Consider the following 18,148-nt stretch of genomic DNA (forward strand, 5'->3'; position numbering starts at 1 on the left):
TTTAACTTTATTTATATAAAATAAGCCTATAATGTACAACAATACATACATTTAAAGTTAAAAGAAACAATAACATCCAACTATATTGCATTTATGCCGATATATCTCTGCATATACATCATCAAACATATATACAAAACATTAATGGGGTATAATTTGGTATGTATTATTTAGGTTCTCCATGCTCAGATACAGATAATTTGTATTAAGATATTTGAAAATATTAGTGCTACATGCCCATTACCTCCCCTAGATATTTGAAAATATCACAATTACTTTCTTTTAAGATATTTGAAAATATTAGAGATACATGCTCATTACCTTCCCTAGATATTTGAAAAAATCAGAACTACATGCCCATTACCTCCCCTAACAACTTGATAAAGAGATAATGCAAACTCACTATTCGACAAAACAACCAACCTTAACAAATTTAGGAAACTAAGATTCTGTATGGACTTATGGACTTTTCACTATTGTTGTATTACGCTTGGCATGTGATCAAGCATGGAAATACATATGTAAAATGTTGAGATTTTCTGTTTGGGATGAAATAGGCAAAAATCTCTGAAGGTGACAACAATAGGAATTCAGTTCCTAGATTAGCTCCAGTTTGTTGGGAGGGAGTTAATGCCTCCTATATTTGATGTGAGGGAATTAATGAGGTTGTTAGATTCTCTATGCTATATAACAGGCAACCATTCGGATGGTTTGCTAAGAGTGTGAGAGGTTTTGGTGAGGATTTCTTGATGTAATCTCCAATTTGATTAATAAATTCCTGATGCCTATGTTGTGTGGACGTAGCCCAGATTGGTTGGGTGAACCACGTTAAACTCTTGTGTTTATGTGCTTGATATTCTGCTGTGTGTTTATTGATTTCCTGTGCCTCTGAATTCCAACAATTGGTATCAGAGCATGTTGGAGGTGCTGGTGCAGAGAGGATAGCCTGGATCGTTTGCTGGATCGTTTGCTGGCAGCGCGCGTGGAGCTGTATATTGCTGGAGCGCGGACTTGTGTTGACCAGAGCGCTGGAGGTGTTATGGTATTGCTGGTGCATGAACCTGCTAATTGATTGCTGCCTGCCACGAGTCTGCTGGTGTGTGGGAACCTGTCGTGGAGCTGAACGGTGCGTAGAGCGTGCGTACCTGGTATGTTAAGCAATGAACAGAGCGCTGATACCTGGTATTTAAATTTCTGGTGCGTGGTATTTAAATTTCTGGTGCGTATTAAATAGCTGCATATTAGTGTGCGTGCTGGTGTTTATTTAAAATCTCAAAAAAACGCAAACGCAGTGAAAGGTCCGAATCTTACAAAATCGAATGATCTGATGCCATTTGAAATATGGAAATCCTCGAGGTTCTTAGTCACTAAATAGTGCAAATGGTGCAAAGATCTCCTCACCGAGATTTTCAAACCAAATATTTTCTTCTTGACATTCATTTACTTCATTTTCTCAGTGAACCAGCAGAATAGCGCCATTGATTTAAAACGCAGTGGGAATGTTTAAAGCGTGGTTTAAAGTGAAATTAATTGAATAGTCTCTGTCGTAGGGAATGGCAGCGTAAAACAAGTTGAGTCGTTTTTTAAAAACGCAGTTCCAACATTCACTTCTTTAAAAACGCAGTGACAACATTCATAAATTCGAACTCTGAGTACTTTAGTGGGCGGCCCTTGCAATTCTCTGTGAAACAGTAAATAACAAAACCGTAAATAAAAGATTGGTTTATTGGTGCAAATAAAAAACAAGAAGTGTATGTATTTTGTTTTTTATAGGGTGGAATTTGCACAAGTACAAGGAAAGTGTTTTTTTTTTTTAAAGTGCAAAGGGCAGTTTTTTTTTTTTGTAAAGGCATAGGCAGTTTTGTTCTTTGTTATGTAAAAACAAAGGCATAGGCAATTTTTTAAATTGCTGGTTGGATATTTGGAGATTACTGTGTTTTTTGCTGATATCAAATGGCGAAAACTCAAAGTGCCCGTTTTGAAATTGAGAAGTTTAATGGCAAGAATAATTTTGAGATCTAGAAGGTGAAGATGCACGATCTGCTGGTTCAACAAGGTGTGGCGAAAGCACTGTTGGGGAAAAACAAAAGACCTCCTTCCATGACGGAGGATGAATGGGATGACATGGACGATAGAGCTCTAAGCGCAATTCGGTTATGTCTGGCGGACGATGTTCTGTTCAACATTGTGTCAGAGAAATCCGCCGCAGGCTTGTGGTCAAATCTTGAGAAGCTCTATATGACGAAATCTTTGACAAATCGGATTCTCTTGAAGCAGCAGCTTTATGGTTTGCGGATGAAAGAAGGTACCTCAATTGCTGATCACCTGAATGTTTTTAATACCTTATTGGTGCAATTAGACAGTCTAGATGTGAAATTTGATTTAGAGGATAAGGCAATAACTCTATTATGTTCTTTGCCTGAATCCTGGGATCACTTTGTTACTTCCATAAGCTTTAGTACATCAGACATCCTTGAGTTTGACGATGTTGTTGGAGCCTTGTTGGCTGAGGAGACGAGGAAGAGGTCGAATGCAGACACCTCTACATCAGAGGTAATAATGGCCAGAGGTCGCTCACGAGAGAGACACTCCGGGGGAAAGCATAGCGACTCTCATTCGAAGTCCAAAGGAAAGAAGCCCAAGGTGAAGTGCTGGCATTGTGGCAAGGCTGGACATCTGAAAAAGGATTGCTGGAACCGAAAGCAGGCTGCTAAAGAAGGCTCTTCGACAAAAAAGAAGGAAGCCAACACCATAGATACAGGTTCAGTATCTGGTTCAGGTATGAGTGATGAGGTATTGTCAGTTAATATTTCAAAACATGATCAACATTGGTTGTTAGATTCCGGGGCATCTAACCACATGTGTATTCATAAAGATTGGTTTAAAACATATAGATCAGTTGATGACGGAGTCGTGTACATGGGTAATGATGTCACTTGCAGTATTGTTGGAATAGGAAGTGTACAACTACAAATGTTTGATGGCACAACCAAAATATTAACTGATGTGAGACATGTACCAGATCTAAGAAAAAATCTAATTTCATTAGGAGCACTGGATACGAATGGATATAAAACTGTAATTCAAGGTGGAGTTATGAAAATCTATAAAGGTATCTTACTAGTGATGAAAGCTAAGAAAGTAGGAAATCTATTTCAGTTAGAAGGTAGAACTGGGTCAGATCATGTGTCTGTGTCTGAACATGACAGTAGTTCCATTCACTTATGGCATCAAAGATTGGGGCATATGAGTGAAAGAGGATTGAAAATTTTGGCTAACCGAAAGTTACTTCCTAATCTAAGATCTGGAAAATTGGATTTCTGTAAACATTGTCTGTTTGGTAAACAAAGTAAACAAAAGTTTAAAACAGGCAAACATACTAGTAAAGGGATACTTGATTATATTCATTCAGATGTTTGGGGTCCAGCCCCTACAGCGTCGTATGGTGGCTCGTCGTATTTTGTGTCGTTTATTGATGACTTTTCTCGGAAAGTGTGGGTCTACATGTTGAAACGGAAGTCTGATGTTTTTACAGTTTTCAAGCAGTTTAGAGCATTGGTAGAAAACAACACTGGTAGAACTATAAAATGTTTAAGAACTGACAATGGTGGTGAGTTTTCCTCCAAGGAGTTTGACAGCTATTGCAAGGATGCAGGGATCGAGAGACATAAGACCACGGTTTATACTCCTCAGCAGAATGGAGTTGCTGAACGCATGAACAAGACTCTTCTAGAGAGAGCAAGGTGTATGCTGAGTAACGCCGGGTTGCAAAAGGAGTTGTGGACGGAAGCAGTGGCAACAACTTGTTATGTGATAAACCGATCTCCATCAACGGCAATAGGCTGCAAGGTTCCGCAAGAGGTATGGAAAGGACACCCTTGTGACTATTCTAAAGTCAGAGTGTTTGGCTGTGATGCATATGCTCTAGTGCCTAAACATTAGCGAACTAAATTAGATCCAAAGTCTAAAAGGTATATCTTTGTTGGGTATGGTGATGGAACAAAGGGATATAGATTGTGGGATCCTACTACCCGCAAAATCATCATCAACAGAGATGTAAAGTTTGACGAGTCCTCTCTTGTACAGTTAGATGTAGATAGAAGATTGAAACAGGATGATGTATCTGATTTCCAGCATATTCAGTTTGACAACATTTCTAATGATAGTCATAACGACCATAGTTCAGATTCTAGTCATGAACAGGTTTCAGAATCAAATTATGAACATGGTTCAGATGGAGGACATGAACAGGTCTCAGGCGATCATGAAGAAATTCCTACAGTTGATAGACAGCCAATTGTGGAAGCACCAGAAACATTCTTAAGGAGGTCTACAAGGATCAAACGCCCTCCGAGAAGGTATGATGATCATGTTACTTCAGTTTCTTTGATCGCTAATGATGATGAACCTTTGTGTTATCAGGAAGCTATAGAAGGTTCAAATAGTGACAAATGGAAAGCAGCCATGAAGGAAGAAATGATGGCCTTAGGTAAGAATGGCACGTGGGATCTGGTTGAACTTCCCAAAGGCAGGAAAACTGTGGGATGCAAATGGGTGTTCAAGGTGAAACGGGGTGTGAATGATACGGAAGACAGGTACAAAGCGAGGCTGGTTGCAAAAGGGTTTTCTCAGAAAGCTGGCATAGACTTTCATGAGATATTTTCTCCAGTGGTTAAAATTGTTTCAATTAGAATTGTGTTAGCATTAGTGGCTTCGTTTGATTTGGAGTTGCAACAGTTAGATGTTAAGACTGCATTCCTACATGGTGATTTAGATGAGGAAATATATATGGAACAACTGGAAAGGTTTGTTCAGCATCGCAATGCGAAATTTGTCTGCAGGCTCAAGAAGTCATTATATGGCCTGAAGCAGTCGCCTCGGCAGTGGTATAAGAAGTTTGATTCTTTCATGTTGAGTCAGAAATATGTAAGAAGTGAATATGATCATTGTGTTTACTTTAAGCAGTTAAATAATGGCATGTTCATTATCTTAGTGTTATATGTTGATGATATGCTTTTAGCAAGCAAAAGCATTGAAGAAATCAACAGGTTGAAGACTCAGATGGCAAGGACGTTTGATATGAAAGATCTACGAGCGGCAAGACAGATTTTGGGCATGGAGATTTTCAGAGACAGGGGCAATGGTAAGCTGTGGCTATCACAACAGAAGTATGTTGAGAAAATACTTTTGAGGTTTGGTATGAACAATGTGAAGCCTGTGTCGATCCCTTTAGCTTCCCATTTTAAGCTTTCTTCGAGTTTATGTCCTAATACAGATGAAGAAAAGGATTATATGTCTCGAATTCCTTATGCCAATGTAGTAGGATGTTTAATGTATGCGATGGTTTGTACTCGACCAGATATTTCACATGCAGTTGGGGTTGTCAGCAGGTACATGGAAAATCCGGGTAAAGAACACTGGTCAGCAGTAAAATGGGTGCTTCGGTACTTGAGAGGCACAAGTAGTTATTGTATTTCTTACAATAAGAGTAGTGAATTTGTTTGCGGATATGTTGATTCCGATTTTGCAGGTGATTTGGATAAGAGAAGATCAACTTCAGGGTACGTCTTTACTCTTGCAGGTGGAGCTATAAGCTGGATGTCAAAGCTACAGAACATTGTTGCTTTATCCACTACTGAAGCAGAATACATTGCTGCTTCTCATGCTTGCAAAGAGGCGGTTTGGTTGAAAGGTTTGCTTGGTGAGTTTGGTAGGTTACAGGACAACATCAGGTTACTTTGTGACAGTCAAAGTGCAATACATTTGGCTAAGAATCCGGCCTATCATAGTAAATCAAAGCATATTCCAATCAAATACCATTTTGTAAGACAGGTTATCACTGAAAGGGGAGTCTCTCTTGAAAAGGTGCATACAAAGGAGAACTGTGCAGACATGTTCACGAAACCAGTTTTGTTGGAGAAGCTACGCTGGTGTTTGGCTTCTCTTGGCTTGCAGAAAAGATAAAAATAATAATAACAGGGCATCAGGCGAATTGTTGTCAAGGTGGAGATTGTTGAGATTTTCTGTTTGGGATGAAATAGGCAAAAATATCTGAAGGTGACAACAATAGGAATTCAGTTCCTAGATTAGCTCCAGTTTGTTGGGAGGGAGTTAATGCCTCCTATATTTGATGTGAGGGAATTAATGAGGCTGTTAGATTCTCTATGCTATATAACAGGCAACCATTCGGATGGTTTGCTAAGAGTGTGAGAGGTTTTGGTGAGGATTTCTTGATGTAATCTCCAATTTGATTAATAAATTCCTGATGCCTATGTTGTGTGGACGTAGCCCAGATTGGTTGGGTGAACCACGTTAAACTCTTGTGTTTATGTGCTTGATATTCTGCTGTGTGTTTATTGATTTCATGTGCCTCTGAATTCCAACATAAAATTACCCCCACATAACATGCACACTAATTAAGTCTAAGAGATAATGCAAATTCACTATTTGAAAAAACAGCCAACCATAACAAATTTAGGAAACTAAGATTCTATATGGACTTTTCACTATTGGTGTGTTATGCTTGGCATGTGATCAAGCATGGCAGCATGGCAATACATCTATAAAATTGCCCCCACATAACATTCACACTAATTAATTCCGAGAGAAAATGCAAACTCACTATATGATGAAACAAACAACCATACCATAACAAATTTTGGAAAGTAAGATTCTATATGGACTTTTCACTATTGGTGTATTATGCTTGGCATGTGATCAAGCATGGCAATGCATCTGTAAATTTTCCCCACATAACATGCACACTAATTAAGTCTATGTGAATATTTGTCCTTTTCTTTGGATGGCCCTCGTACCAGCTTAGTTGTTGTATTGGCCCATCACACTCTATCATTACTTTAATGATGATTATACTTTTGAGTCTTCACAAAATGTAATTTCAATCATGGTGAGTTTTAGAGTTCTAGTTTTCCATGATTACATGGATTGATTAAAAAAATAGGTCAAATAATATAAAAAGAAATGGATAATTTTTTTATTTAAAAAATATAAATCTTATTAAGTTTTAAAGGTTTATTTTAAGTGGTAAAGGTTAATTTTTTTTGGTTATTTGTGAATTTTTTTTTAACATTAAAATAGGTAAGTCAAAATTTATTATTGTGATTGGATTTTGAGAGTTTCATTTTGTGGGATAGTTAAAGTTTAAAATTTATGGTAGTCAAGAGGAGATATCAAAGAAAATCTAGTTTGTTAAGGAAGTTGGTGTGGCCTAGAATGAGATTTTTAGGTGATTTTGACAACTTAAATGTTCTTGAATGATAATATCTTAAATCACAAACTAGCATTGCAAGTTACAAACCAAAAAAATCATGAAAAGATAAAATATTTTAAACATCTAACAAAACTTATATATATATGATTGCGCCAAGAGGCACTCGATTGTCTAGTATGATGAAGATGTACTGTTTGTAAATGAATGTAAACATTTTAATGTAGGCTCAATAAAAATTTAGGATATGGGAGATTTTGTAGTGTTCTCAAGTAAGTGTAAATATTTAAATGTCCACTTAATAAAAATTCTTTTCAAAGATTATATATGTCCATATTAGTTTTAAAATTCTATATGACAATTCTTTATATCACATGGATTAATATAAATAAATAAAGATACACATATGCAAATAAATACGTTTACTTAGAATTATTGCTTGTCCTAATTTAAGGAAGTCTTTCCACCAAAATAGATAGAATGATATAATTAAGCATATTTATTAGGAGTTACAACCCACCATTATTTTTGTATTTCTTAACCAAAAAAATAGATAGAAGTAAGAATTTGATTGTCACATAATATCTAATTTATCAATAAAATTTCATATATTAAATATTTGATAAAATAATAATTATTGATTTTTTATTGATTTATATAATTAAAGTACAAAGAAATGATGGTTCACACTTATCAATCTGTATATATGATTACATTATATAAAGATTATTTTATAAGTATTATTATATCATAATTATTTATGATATTATGATAATATATTTAATATAAGTTAGATATATTACATCATATCAAGTTAAATATTTGGTATCATATTAAATTATTTAAGTAAAATAAGATTGTTGTATATTTTGGAGATGTTTGTTATGCTTCTATCATGGAATTTATTAAGAGTTTGTCACAAAAATACTTCAAAAGGATAGAAAAACAGGGGAATGGTACCGATGGGAACTAGTTTAGATAGTTCTATCCAATTTTCCCTTACTGTAACTTGAGAGATGACTACAAGTTTAAGGATCTGAATAATATAAAAAGTTTCAATATAATATTGAGTTTAATATTAATATTAAACCGAATATTAATATTTGATATATTTTTACATTATATTATTAAGTTTAATATATTATAATATATATTAATGAAAGCTTTAATATAATATTTATATTATATTATATTAGACATAGTATTATAATGTTTAAAAGAATGTTATATAATATTTAACATAATACTATATAATATTATGTTTAATATTGTATGTCATTATATAACATTGAATATTAATAGTTATAAAGAAAGAGGAAGTAAGGCTTTTTGAAAGGTAAAAGAAATTGAATTTAGAAATTCATCAAAGTCTCAAATCTAGATTAAAAATATGAGAGATAAAAAAATGTTGAAATTTCACTAAATTAAAGAGGTAAAGGCATATGTAAGGTACTAACTCAAGTTTAGGTTTTGACATTGATATTTTGTTTTTTTAACTAAAACAAATCCATTGATTAGGTCTTGACATTGATATTTTGTTTTTTTAACTAAAACAAATCCATTGATTTCAGTGTAAATGTTGATTTATAATATTATTTGATTGATTATATTTGATTCATTAATTTTATTATAGATTTTGATTTCTAATTGTATTTAATTAATTGCAATTGAGGCATTGATTTCAAAGTAAATGTTAATTTCTAATCTGATGTAACTAGATTCAAACAATGTGCATGGCTTTCAAAGTAATTAGATTAATAGTGTGCATTGATTTCAATGTATGCACAAAGTAATTATTGATAGTATGCATAGATTTTTGTGTTACAATAATCACCAACCTAAATCTATATTAAACATAAATGAAAAACAAAGAACATAGATCCACCTTAATCATCAGCCTAGATTCATCTTAGATAGAAATAGACAACAAAGAGAAAGTCGACAACTAAGGATATATTGATTTCAAATGTTAATTTATGATATAATGTAAATAGATAGATGATGTGCATTATTTTCAAAGCAATTAAATTAATAGTGTGCATTAATTTCAGTGTATGTATAAAGTAATTATTAATGACAAGAATTGATTTCTTAGTTACATAAATCATAAGCTAGATCCATATTAAATAGAAATGAGAAACAAATATCCTAGATCTATCTTAATCATTAGTCTATCTTAAATAGAAATGAACAACAAAGAGCAAGTCGACAAAAAAAGGCAAAAGAAATGGCAGTTACAGAGGAGTGTGAACAACAAGGGGAGAAGCAAAGAGAATATCAACAAAAATAACCAGGACAAATGACAACTGAATAATGACAATTATAGATGAAAGGAAAAAATGAACGAAAAAAATCATATCAAAGAGAATATTAAAGAGCATATCAATAAAAAAAAGGGCACAACAAATGACAATTGGAGAGTGTCAAGACTAAAGAATAAAAAAAATGCACAATGAAGAGGAAATCACCAAAAAGGGTAGAGGGAATGACAATTGAAGAGCATGAAAAATAGAGGAAATAAAAAAAAGAGTAACAAAGCACATATCTATAAAGAAAACAATATTCAACTAACTTGGGTATAGCATAAGATGCAAAAGAAAATCTTATGAAAATAAGACGTTTTAAATATATCTATGCCCAATCTTAATTTGTAACTCTCATTGATATGAATATTGCACATCGAAAATTTCATGACGAGATTTATTGATAAGCTCAATTTCAAATATGTCATTTGTATGAGGAGTCATTCGCTAGAATTTGAGTATTTAATACAAATGTACAGGCCCAATGTGCATGAGATGTAGAAGAGAAGGAACTCACTAGATTAATCTTAGACATGTTTACCATATTTAAAACGATTAAGTTAATCATATGTTAAACATATTTTATGTGGTTGTGCATGGCTAAAACCATCCTAGATCCATATTAACTCCAAATCTCTCAAGCGCTAAGAGGGATCAAATCTCTCGATGTGCAAACATTTTTCAAGTTTTGCACTCAAAAATAAATTTGCACCTAGAGAGATTTCATCCCTCTCAACACTTTAATATGGATTTAAATTAGTGGATCAATTATTTATAACAAATAATTTAACCATAAAATTTCAATCATTTTTATTAAACTTCGTGAAAATATATCACTAGCCTAAATCCATCTTAACTTCAGATATACCAAGTGCCGAGAGTGATCAAATATCTTAAGGTGCAAACATCTTTTAGAGGGAAAATAAATCTGATCTCTCTGGGTGCTTGGTAGATCTGGAGTTAAGATGGATCTAGGCTGGTTTAATTATTAATAGTATTAATAATTAATAATTATAACATTTTATTTTTAATTATATTTTTGTTTTTATTATGTTGAGAACTTCTTTTGGAATATTTTGTAGACTTGTTGAGGTGTCTGGTGTTTCAGGCGAATACTTCACCCATCTTCAGGGACAAAAAACTGAAACTGATGTTGCAAAGAGTACTCAATCAAGAATATATAGAGATCAAGAGATTTGATCCCTCTCGACACATGGTAGATCCAAAGTTAAGATGGATCTAAGCTAGTTTAATTTGCCCCTTTCAATAAACTATATTCCACACGAATACCATGTGTCACTACCATGAGTTCTCAATACCATAGGTCATTTTTATTTTTATTTTTATAAAGTTATTTTTACTTTTATTTATTTATTTATTTTTATTTCATTTCATTTTGATTGAGTTAAAATGTTTGCATTACATTAATATTTTAATTTAATTTAATTTTAATTTTAATTTTTATTTACAAGACATTACATTATATTTAATTACAACGTCTCTACCATATTGGGCTCTAGAGTGTCTCTTCAGGTAATTATTATCAAACTTCACTAAAAATATGTAAATATGTAATATACCTGATAAATAGATTTAAATGATCAACTTTGACAAATAAATTAGATTTCAAATATTAAAACATTCATTTTTGTTTGTTTGTTTAAAAATGAATTAAAAGTGTTAAAATATTTTCATATAACTATACTAATAAATTATATATATATGAAATAACCTTTTTCATCAGAATATGGCTGTCATATTTTTATTAAAAATAGCAAAAAAAATGTCTTGAAAAAGGCCATTCAGTCTAGTTAGACTACACCTAGACACATACATATGTAAAAGAGGAATTTAGATTAATGTTTTTTATTTATCATTGGAAAAACTAATGATAACATTAAAAAATGTTATTAAAAAATAATTTTTCTCTATGTTATAGGAATATATAAAATCTTTCATTTTAAATTGAAAAAAAGAAAAAGAAAAATCTAATACAATTTCAATGATTGTTATAAAAATGAATGTTATCTAATTTATGATTTACTAGCTCAACTCCATTTAATTCTAGATTTAGCAAGCCCGGAGGGATTAAATCTTTTTCATTTTAAAATAGGTTTGTATCTTAAAAAATTTGATCTCTAGAATATTGGGTGGTTTTAAAATATCCTGAATCTTTTCTAAACTATCTTGAATCAATTTTTCTAAACTCAAAAATACCATAACCAAAGATAATAATAATATAATAATAATTCAATCTTACCGTGATGAGTTATAAGCCAAATTGAAATATAGATATATATAATTCTCAAAATTTAAATAAAAAAATAATTATCTTTATAATAATATTAGGTTTGAAAATAAAAAACATTATCTTAAATCACAATTTAGTATATTTATTTATTTTAATTAATTAAGACTACTATTATTATTATTGTGAATGAATTTTGGTAATCTTTGTTGCACCACTCATGTGGTTATGAGTAAATATTTTTAAAATCTCGAGTTTAAGTTGTTTAATATGTAGAATTCGAATACTCTGAAGGTTTTTTAAGGTGCTAAATTACACCACCTAAGTGGTTATGAGCACAGATTTTTAAAAACTTGAGTTTAGGTTATTTAATTTGTAGAATTCCAGTACTCAAGAGGTATATTAAAGTGCTGAATTTATTTATACATTAAAAAATGTATTTAAAAAAATAAAAATCACAATCTAACTTGAAATTGTATAGCCTGATTCCCCTGAGAAAACCTATAATAATATTATAAAAAAAAATTAAATAAAAAATAATAACTTCCCAATTTCAAAAAAAGATTTAAATAAAAAATAATAACTTTCCCTGAACCCTACCATGCAATTATTATATATATAGATATATATTTTTTTCATAGTGGACATTACATAAAATTGAATCGGGAAATTGCATGGAGCTATTGAAAAGGCTGATTATTACTGTCTCATGTTTATGAATACTTGTTTGAATGCCAATTATTTCATATGTCCCATTTGTGGGAGGAAACTTCCATCTCACACCGAAAACCACAGGTGTGGCTCTCGCTTTTGAAATATACATGTCACCCATCGAAGGGAAACCCGTTTTATTTTGTCAACTTTTGGAGAGAATTCGAAGTGAAATGCCGATGATTCTTGGATTGGATTGAGTTGCCAACCTACCATTTTCAGAGATGGGTTGTACAATAGAGGTTACCAAGCTCCACAATGTTATGAATCGCTCGAGCACGAGTATAGGTAGCTTACAAGTTGCCAACTTTCTCCAGATCTGGATTTGTGGATTGTATTGAATAAATTTGTTATTTTAGAATAAGATTTTATGTTGTATTAGTTTATGGTCTGTCTTTTTATCTGATTTTGATGATGAATCATACTTATTGGTTCTAAATACATCGGCCAAAAATTCTCTAAATAATTTCTATCAAAAGATATTTAATATATTAAGATTATTATTATATTATAATATGCAGGAGAAAACATCCAACTTTTAAATTCCCTCCATTTTTATTTATTTTTCTTTATGACACTTTAACAAACATTAATTTAAATATAAAAAATCTAAAATTAATAAATTTTTATTTATTTTTACTTTGTGTTTTTTGTGTTTTTTTTCCTCTGACACTTTAACCAACACTAATTTAAATAAAAACATTTCTGAAATTAATAAATTATTATTTTAGAATGACTACAAAGGAACATCCAACTTTTAAGTTCCCTTCATTTTTTTACATTGTTTTCCTCCTAACATTCCAACAAATACCAGTTTAAATGAAAAAAATTCTGAAATTATTAATTATATTACATTTATTAATTAAAGATAAAACTATTAATTTTTATTTTTATTCAATTTATATAATCCATGGCTTTACTTAACCTTCTCAAAAGAAATGGTTGATTAAAGGATGTCTCATATTCATATTTGTCTCACCCTTCTCAAAGGCTTTCGGAACTTTTATTGTTGAAAAAAAGCATAGTACCACCTAATCATAATTCGGCATTTGAGCCTTTCAGTGAGTGGCTTTACTTAGTTTTGTGTTTTGATGGTGATATTTAACTTTTAAATATGAAGTTAATACACCGAACGTGTTTTTTTGCGGGGTTGGGTTGAGTAGATTTTAATAAGATTTTTTTTATCTTTTGTCAAATCATTTTTGGATACGTTTATCGAAATGGAGAAATTGTTCGGATGGTCAAAAGTGGTTGGAATCTGGACAAAAAATCGAAATGGAGAAATTGTTCGGATGGTCAAAAGTGGTTGGAATCTGGACAAAAATAATTTAAAAAAATCTTGTAGAGACAGTGTTTGAATCGTGTTTTTATGGTGGAAATGGATTCAGCACCATAAAAAAACGTGTAAGACACCTAAAATTTTGAAATTTAACAATTATGATTTAGATTTACAAAAATCCTTGCCAGATTTTCTCTAAATATAACTGGAATTTCCATAACTTTCCAAACTAATTAGAATACAGCATCATTTTTTGGGTTGAGCATATCCCAACCAACAAGATCTTTCGATTTTTTTCATCTTTTGTTCCATCATTTTTACCAGGTGGTTTCGTCTCGACAGATGAGGTATGACTCCAGTTCGAGTCTCCGCTTGCGCTAATGCTTTGCTCGCTCACGTTGACCCTATACACGGTGTGCACAACATCGGAAGAAGCGATGGAGAATGTTTCCCTATCGCCGAACCCGACCAGGACCGAGTCTCTGTGAAAGAGATTGGGCATTGATTTGACCTCGATGCCATTGACGAAGGCATATGAGATCGGGTTCTCTGGTGAAAATGTGACATTAAACTTGTTGGAGGTCACATTGATGGAGTGTTCATAGAACAATGAGGCCTAGTTCAAAATGTTGGTCGTCTGCCAAGAATTGAAGTTGTGAAGGAGCATGTAAGAATTAGCCACGACGTTGAAGAGAGACCCACGATGGTTTTCGTCCAGGTATCCTCCTAAAAAACTGCACAACAAAGGAGTAGGCATGATGCACACATTGTTCACCATCGACTTAGATTTTCTTGCAGTGCTCTTCTGGTAGAGATGGCAGAGATCGTGTGGAAAGTTTTCAAATTATTCCCTCAAAATGTTCAGCATACAAAGAGGTTCAAATTGCAACGAAGAACTTTTCAGAGACACTGGGCAATGGAGGATTTGGTTGTCTACAAGGGAGCTCTCTCGGACCAGAAGAAAGTTCCAATCAAGGCGAGAAGCAATTTCACATGGAGGTGAGCACAAATGGAATGATTTCACGATGTCGTACTCGATGGAATGCTCCCAACAATCTTGCGAGGCAGCAACGGTGGTGTTGTTGCAGGTTGGGTCGGTTCTCAGGATCAACGAATGACTGACGTGCATTGGTGTGGGTGAGCATCTTATGCATTACGGAAACTCTCGCATTTTGTAGGAGAAACTCGGGCCATCTGCCTTGGTGCAACTGGTGTCCCGAAATTAATCTGACATAACAATTAATTATCAATAGAGCTTGAATGATCAACATAGTCCTCAATTAGGTATTGCAGAGAACGTAATCAAAGCCCATAATAGAGTAGGAGCCCCACAATAACAAGGCCCCATTCCGGTATTTGCAGGATATTGTTTGTTCATCAATCGAGTCCGCAATATAGAATACATCTTTTTGTATGGGGGATTATTTGGGCATCACAGGGATTGCATTTAAAGCAGACCAACTATGTTTAAGAGTCCTGGCATTTCTTGGGAATGCATTGAGATCCAAACACTGGTTTGTTTGGATACATAGAAGGATCTGAAAGGGCGAAACATTTACAGTATCAAGAGGCCTATTATAGCATTGCAAAATCAAGACATCATTGGAAAATCAAGATATCATTGGAATTCTAAATAGAATATGAGGCATTTTTAAGTATTGTGGGGAACACATTGAGAGCTGAATAAAACAATGGATCCTTGCTCATTTGTGAAGGTTTTGGTTGGAGGGCTAGCATTGAGGATCCTAGTCTTATCCAAGCCTACCAAAATAGGCATCCATCCTACTACTTCTTGATGCTTTTGTGAGATCAGGCTTCCTAATCTTCCCCCTTTAGGCTGTAGTAGTCTCCTTGATTTCCTCAAGGTCATATGACCCAAATGTCCATAACATCTCAACCAACTTACATCTTGAGTAGATTAAGTTGAAGAACTCTTCTTCTTCCTGTTTTGGGTCCTCAAAACCATGCTTGGAGATTGTAGTATATGCGGGAAGGCAGGGGTCAACCTATGGTGTCTCTGGGAAGCTTTTGGGGAAATTCAGAGTCCCTATGGACCATGAGGGCACCCATGAGAAACCCATTGTATTCCATAGTGGATCGGTCTCAATTGGAAAATCTAGGCTGGATGGTGCACAATTGCATTTGAATGTCAGAGCATAGCTAGACCTTAGGTATATGTTTCAATTTGATGGGGAAATCAGATCTAGTCCTCAGGATTTTTTTTTAATTTAGGGCAATATCAGACAACCAATTTTCTACTCCAAGTTCAATGTAATATTCCGAACGAAATATTTGACTAAATCTCAAAATGGGTTAATTCTCCACATAAAAATTCCATTCATTTAACATAACATTGTCATGTAAAATATAACAAATAGACTGCTACAATTTAATAATATGATGAACATAAATAATCTTAGCTTTCTTGTAATAAATAAACTGGGGCTTACATGGTGATACAACTAATATAGCTCAGATGTAAAACTGGCCTCAGGAATCTACTCCAATGCTGCACTGACGCTCCAAAACTGAACTAAAATGCAAATGCTAAGCTCTCCTTTGAATTCTGGATGGATTCACCAAAGTGAGAGTTGGCCACTTGCCCACTCTCACTGAATCATCCGAGGGTTTCCATCCCAGGGCTACTATTGAAGCTGAGAATTCTTGGTTCTCCAAATCTCTCCACAAGAAAGAAACTCAAATCCAAGATGTTCTCAAATGGTCTCCTCCTCCTCTTTTATAGATTAGATGGACCCCTCTATAAGCCTTTATTTTTTTTTATTATTTTAATCACTTAATACATTTTCTCTCCTTAATTTATTTTAATTAAAACACTTTTTCAATTTAGAAAAATGGTAAATCAATCACCATCCCACCCTAGGCCATTAAAAGTCACTTCTCACCATCCCACCCTAGGCCATTAAAAGTCACTTCTCACCATCCCATCCTGTAAATTTTCTTGATCCAGTTCCAACGAGCTATTACACTAAGGTGTTTCATCAAATATTCCTCCTGGAATATCCCTTAAGTGTAATTAATTGAGTTAGTCTCAATAATAACCTCATTTTACGGGAATTATCGGAATGCAACAGAATGAAAAACAAGTTGTGCGAAACTGATCATGATGATGGAATATGGCAAGCGAACTCCTCCAAACTCCATAAAGCCCCTCTAGAATCCCCTAGGCATGCTAATGGAGAAAAACTGCTCCTGTGACCTAGCTACATCCAACCTTGGAAGTCCATCTTGACCACACCATAAGGGACACTAGAAGAAGGAACATCATAAATCCTCCAACCCCAAGATTGCTTGCCCTCAAGAAATCCATATTTTTCGACCAATCTGGTAGTCTAGTGCAACCAAGGACCAATACCCGGATCCCATACAAACCACTGGGTGATACCCGACCTCTATGCCACCCAACCATGAACGAATCCCTTAATACCTAGATCCCAAACTAATCTTTGACTCATCCTTCCATCAACATATCCTCCCGAATTCCAATGCCACCATGGCCAATCATCAACACCCCTGTCTCATGGCTCTAATTGTGCTCTACCTCTGGCTATAGATGTTGCTCCATCAATTGAATACAAACTTATCACTTCTCTCCGATCCAACCCTTGGGACAAACCAATGACGATCCCACTCTGTTGATGCTGGGATGGAATGCTAAAGAGTTGTCGACCTACATACCACTACCAACTGGAGCATGTAGTAACCCTCATGTCTAATGGTCCTTGTTGTAATATTCTCCTAACTAAGAATGACACTCCATCAATAAGATACTAACTCATGATCTCTCTCCAGTCCATCCTGTGGGAAGGATCAGATGCATGGGCACTTGTAGATGGTACAAATCCACTATGTTGCGTTGTGTCAAACTCATGTAGCTATGCCTCGTTCATCAACAAGATATGTCTAGGAGACCCTGCCCCTCTCCCCATAATGGACCAAAGCGACCACACCACACTGCAAGCCCTGTCAATGTACTCCTCGAGAGAGTTGTTGCCTAAAAGTGGAGAAATTTTTCTGGCTACCACTGCATCTATTTACACCTCATCAATCAATAGACCCAAAGATGGATGCACCACCATCTCCAAAATATCCTATCTCATCTGACAGGAAACTCCATGCTCCTCCAATTTACCACCGTCTTGTAAAGCTAGCATGTTAGGTTCCAACACCTCTCGACGACAAGTGTCTGCAAGTACTACAACCCTGCTGTTTGTCTGTGCATCTGTCTTGTCCTCGCAAATGATTGGCCCAAAGGATGGCTTCTCATCCTCCTCCCTCATAGGTTGACTCTCCATAAATGACCAATCACACACACATGCTTCTCATCCTTCTGATCTGACTCATGCCTCACCATATACTTC

The sequence above is a fragment of the Pinus tabuliformis genome, chromosome J (assembly GCF_031772625.1).
Source record: "Pinus tabuliformis cultivar Carrire ecotype Pingquan chromosome J, CPIR1, whole genome shotgun sequence".
NCBI classification, from domain to species: domain Eukaryota; kingdom Viridiplantae; phylum Streptophyta; class Pinopsida; order Pinales; family Pinaceae; genus Pinus; species Pinus tabuliformis.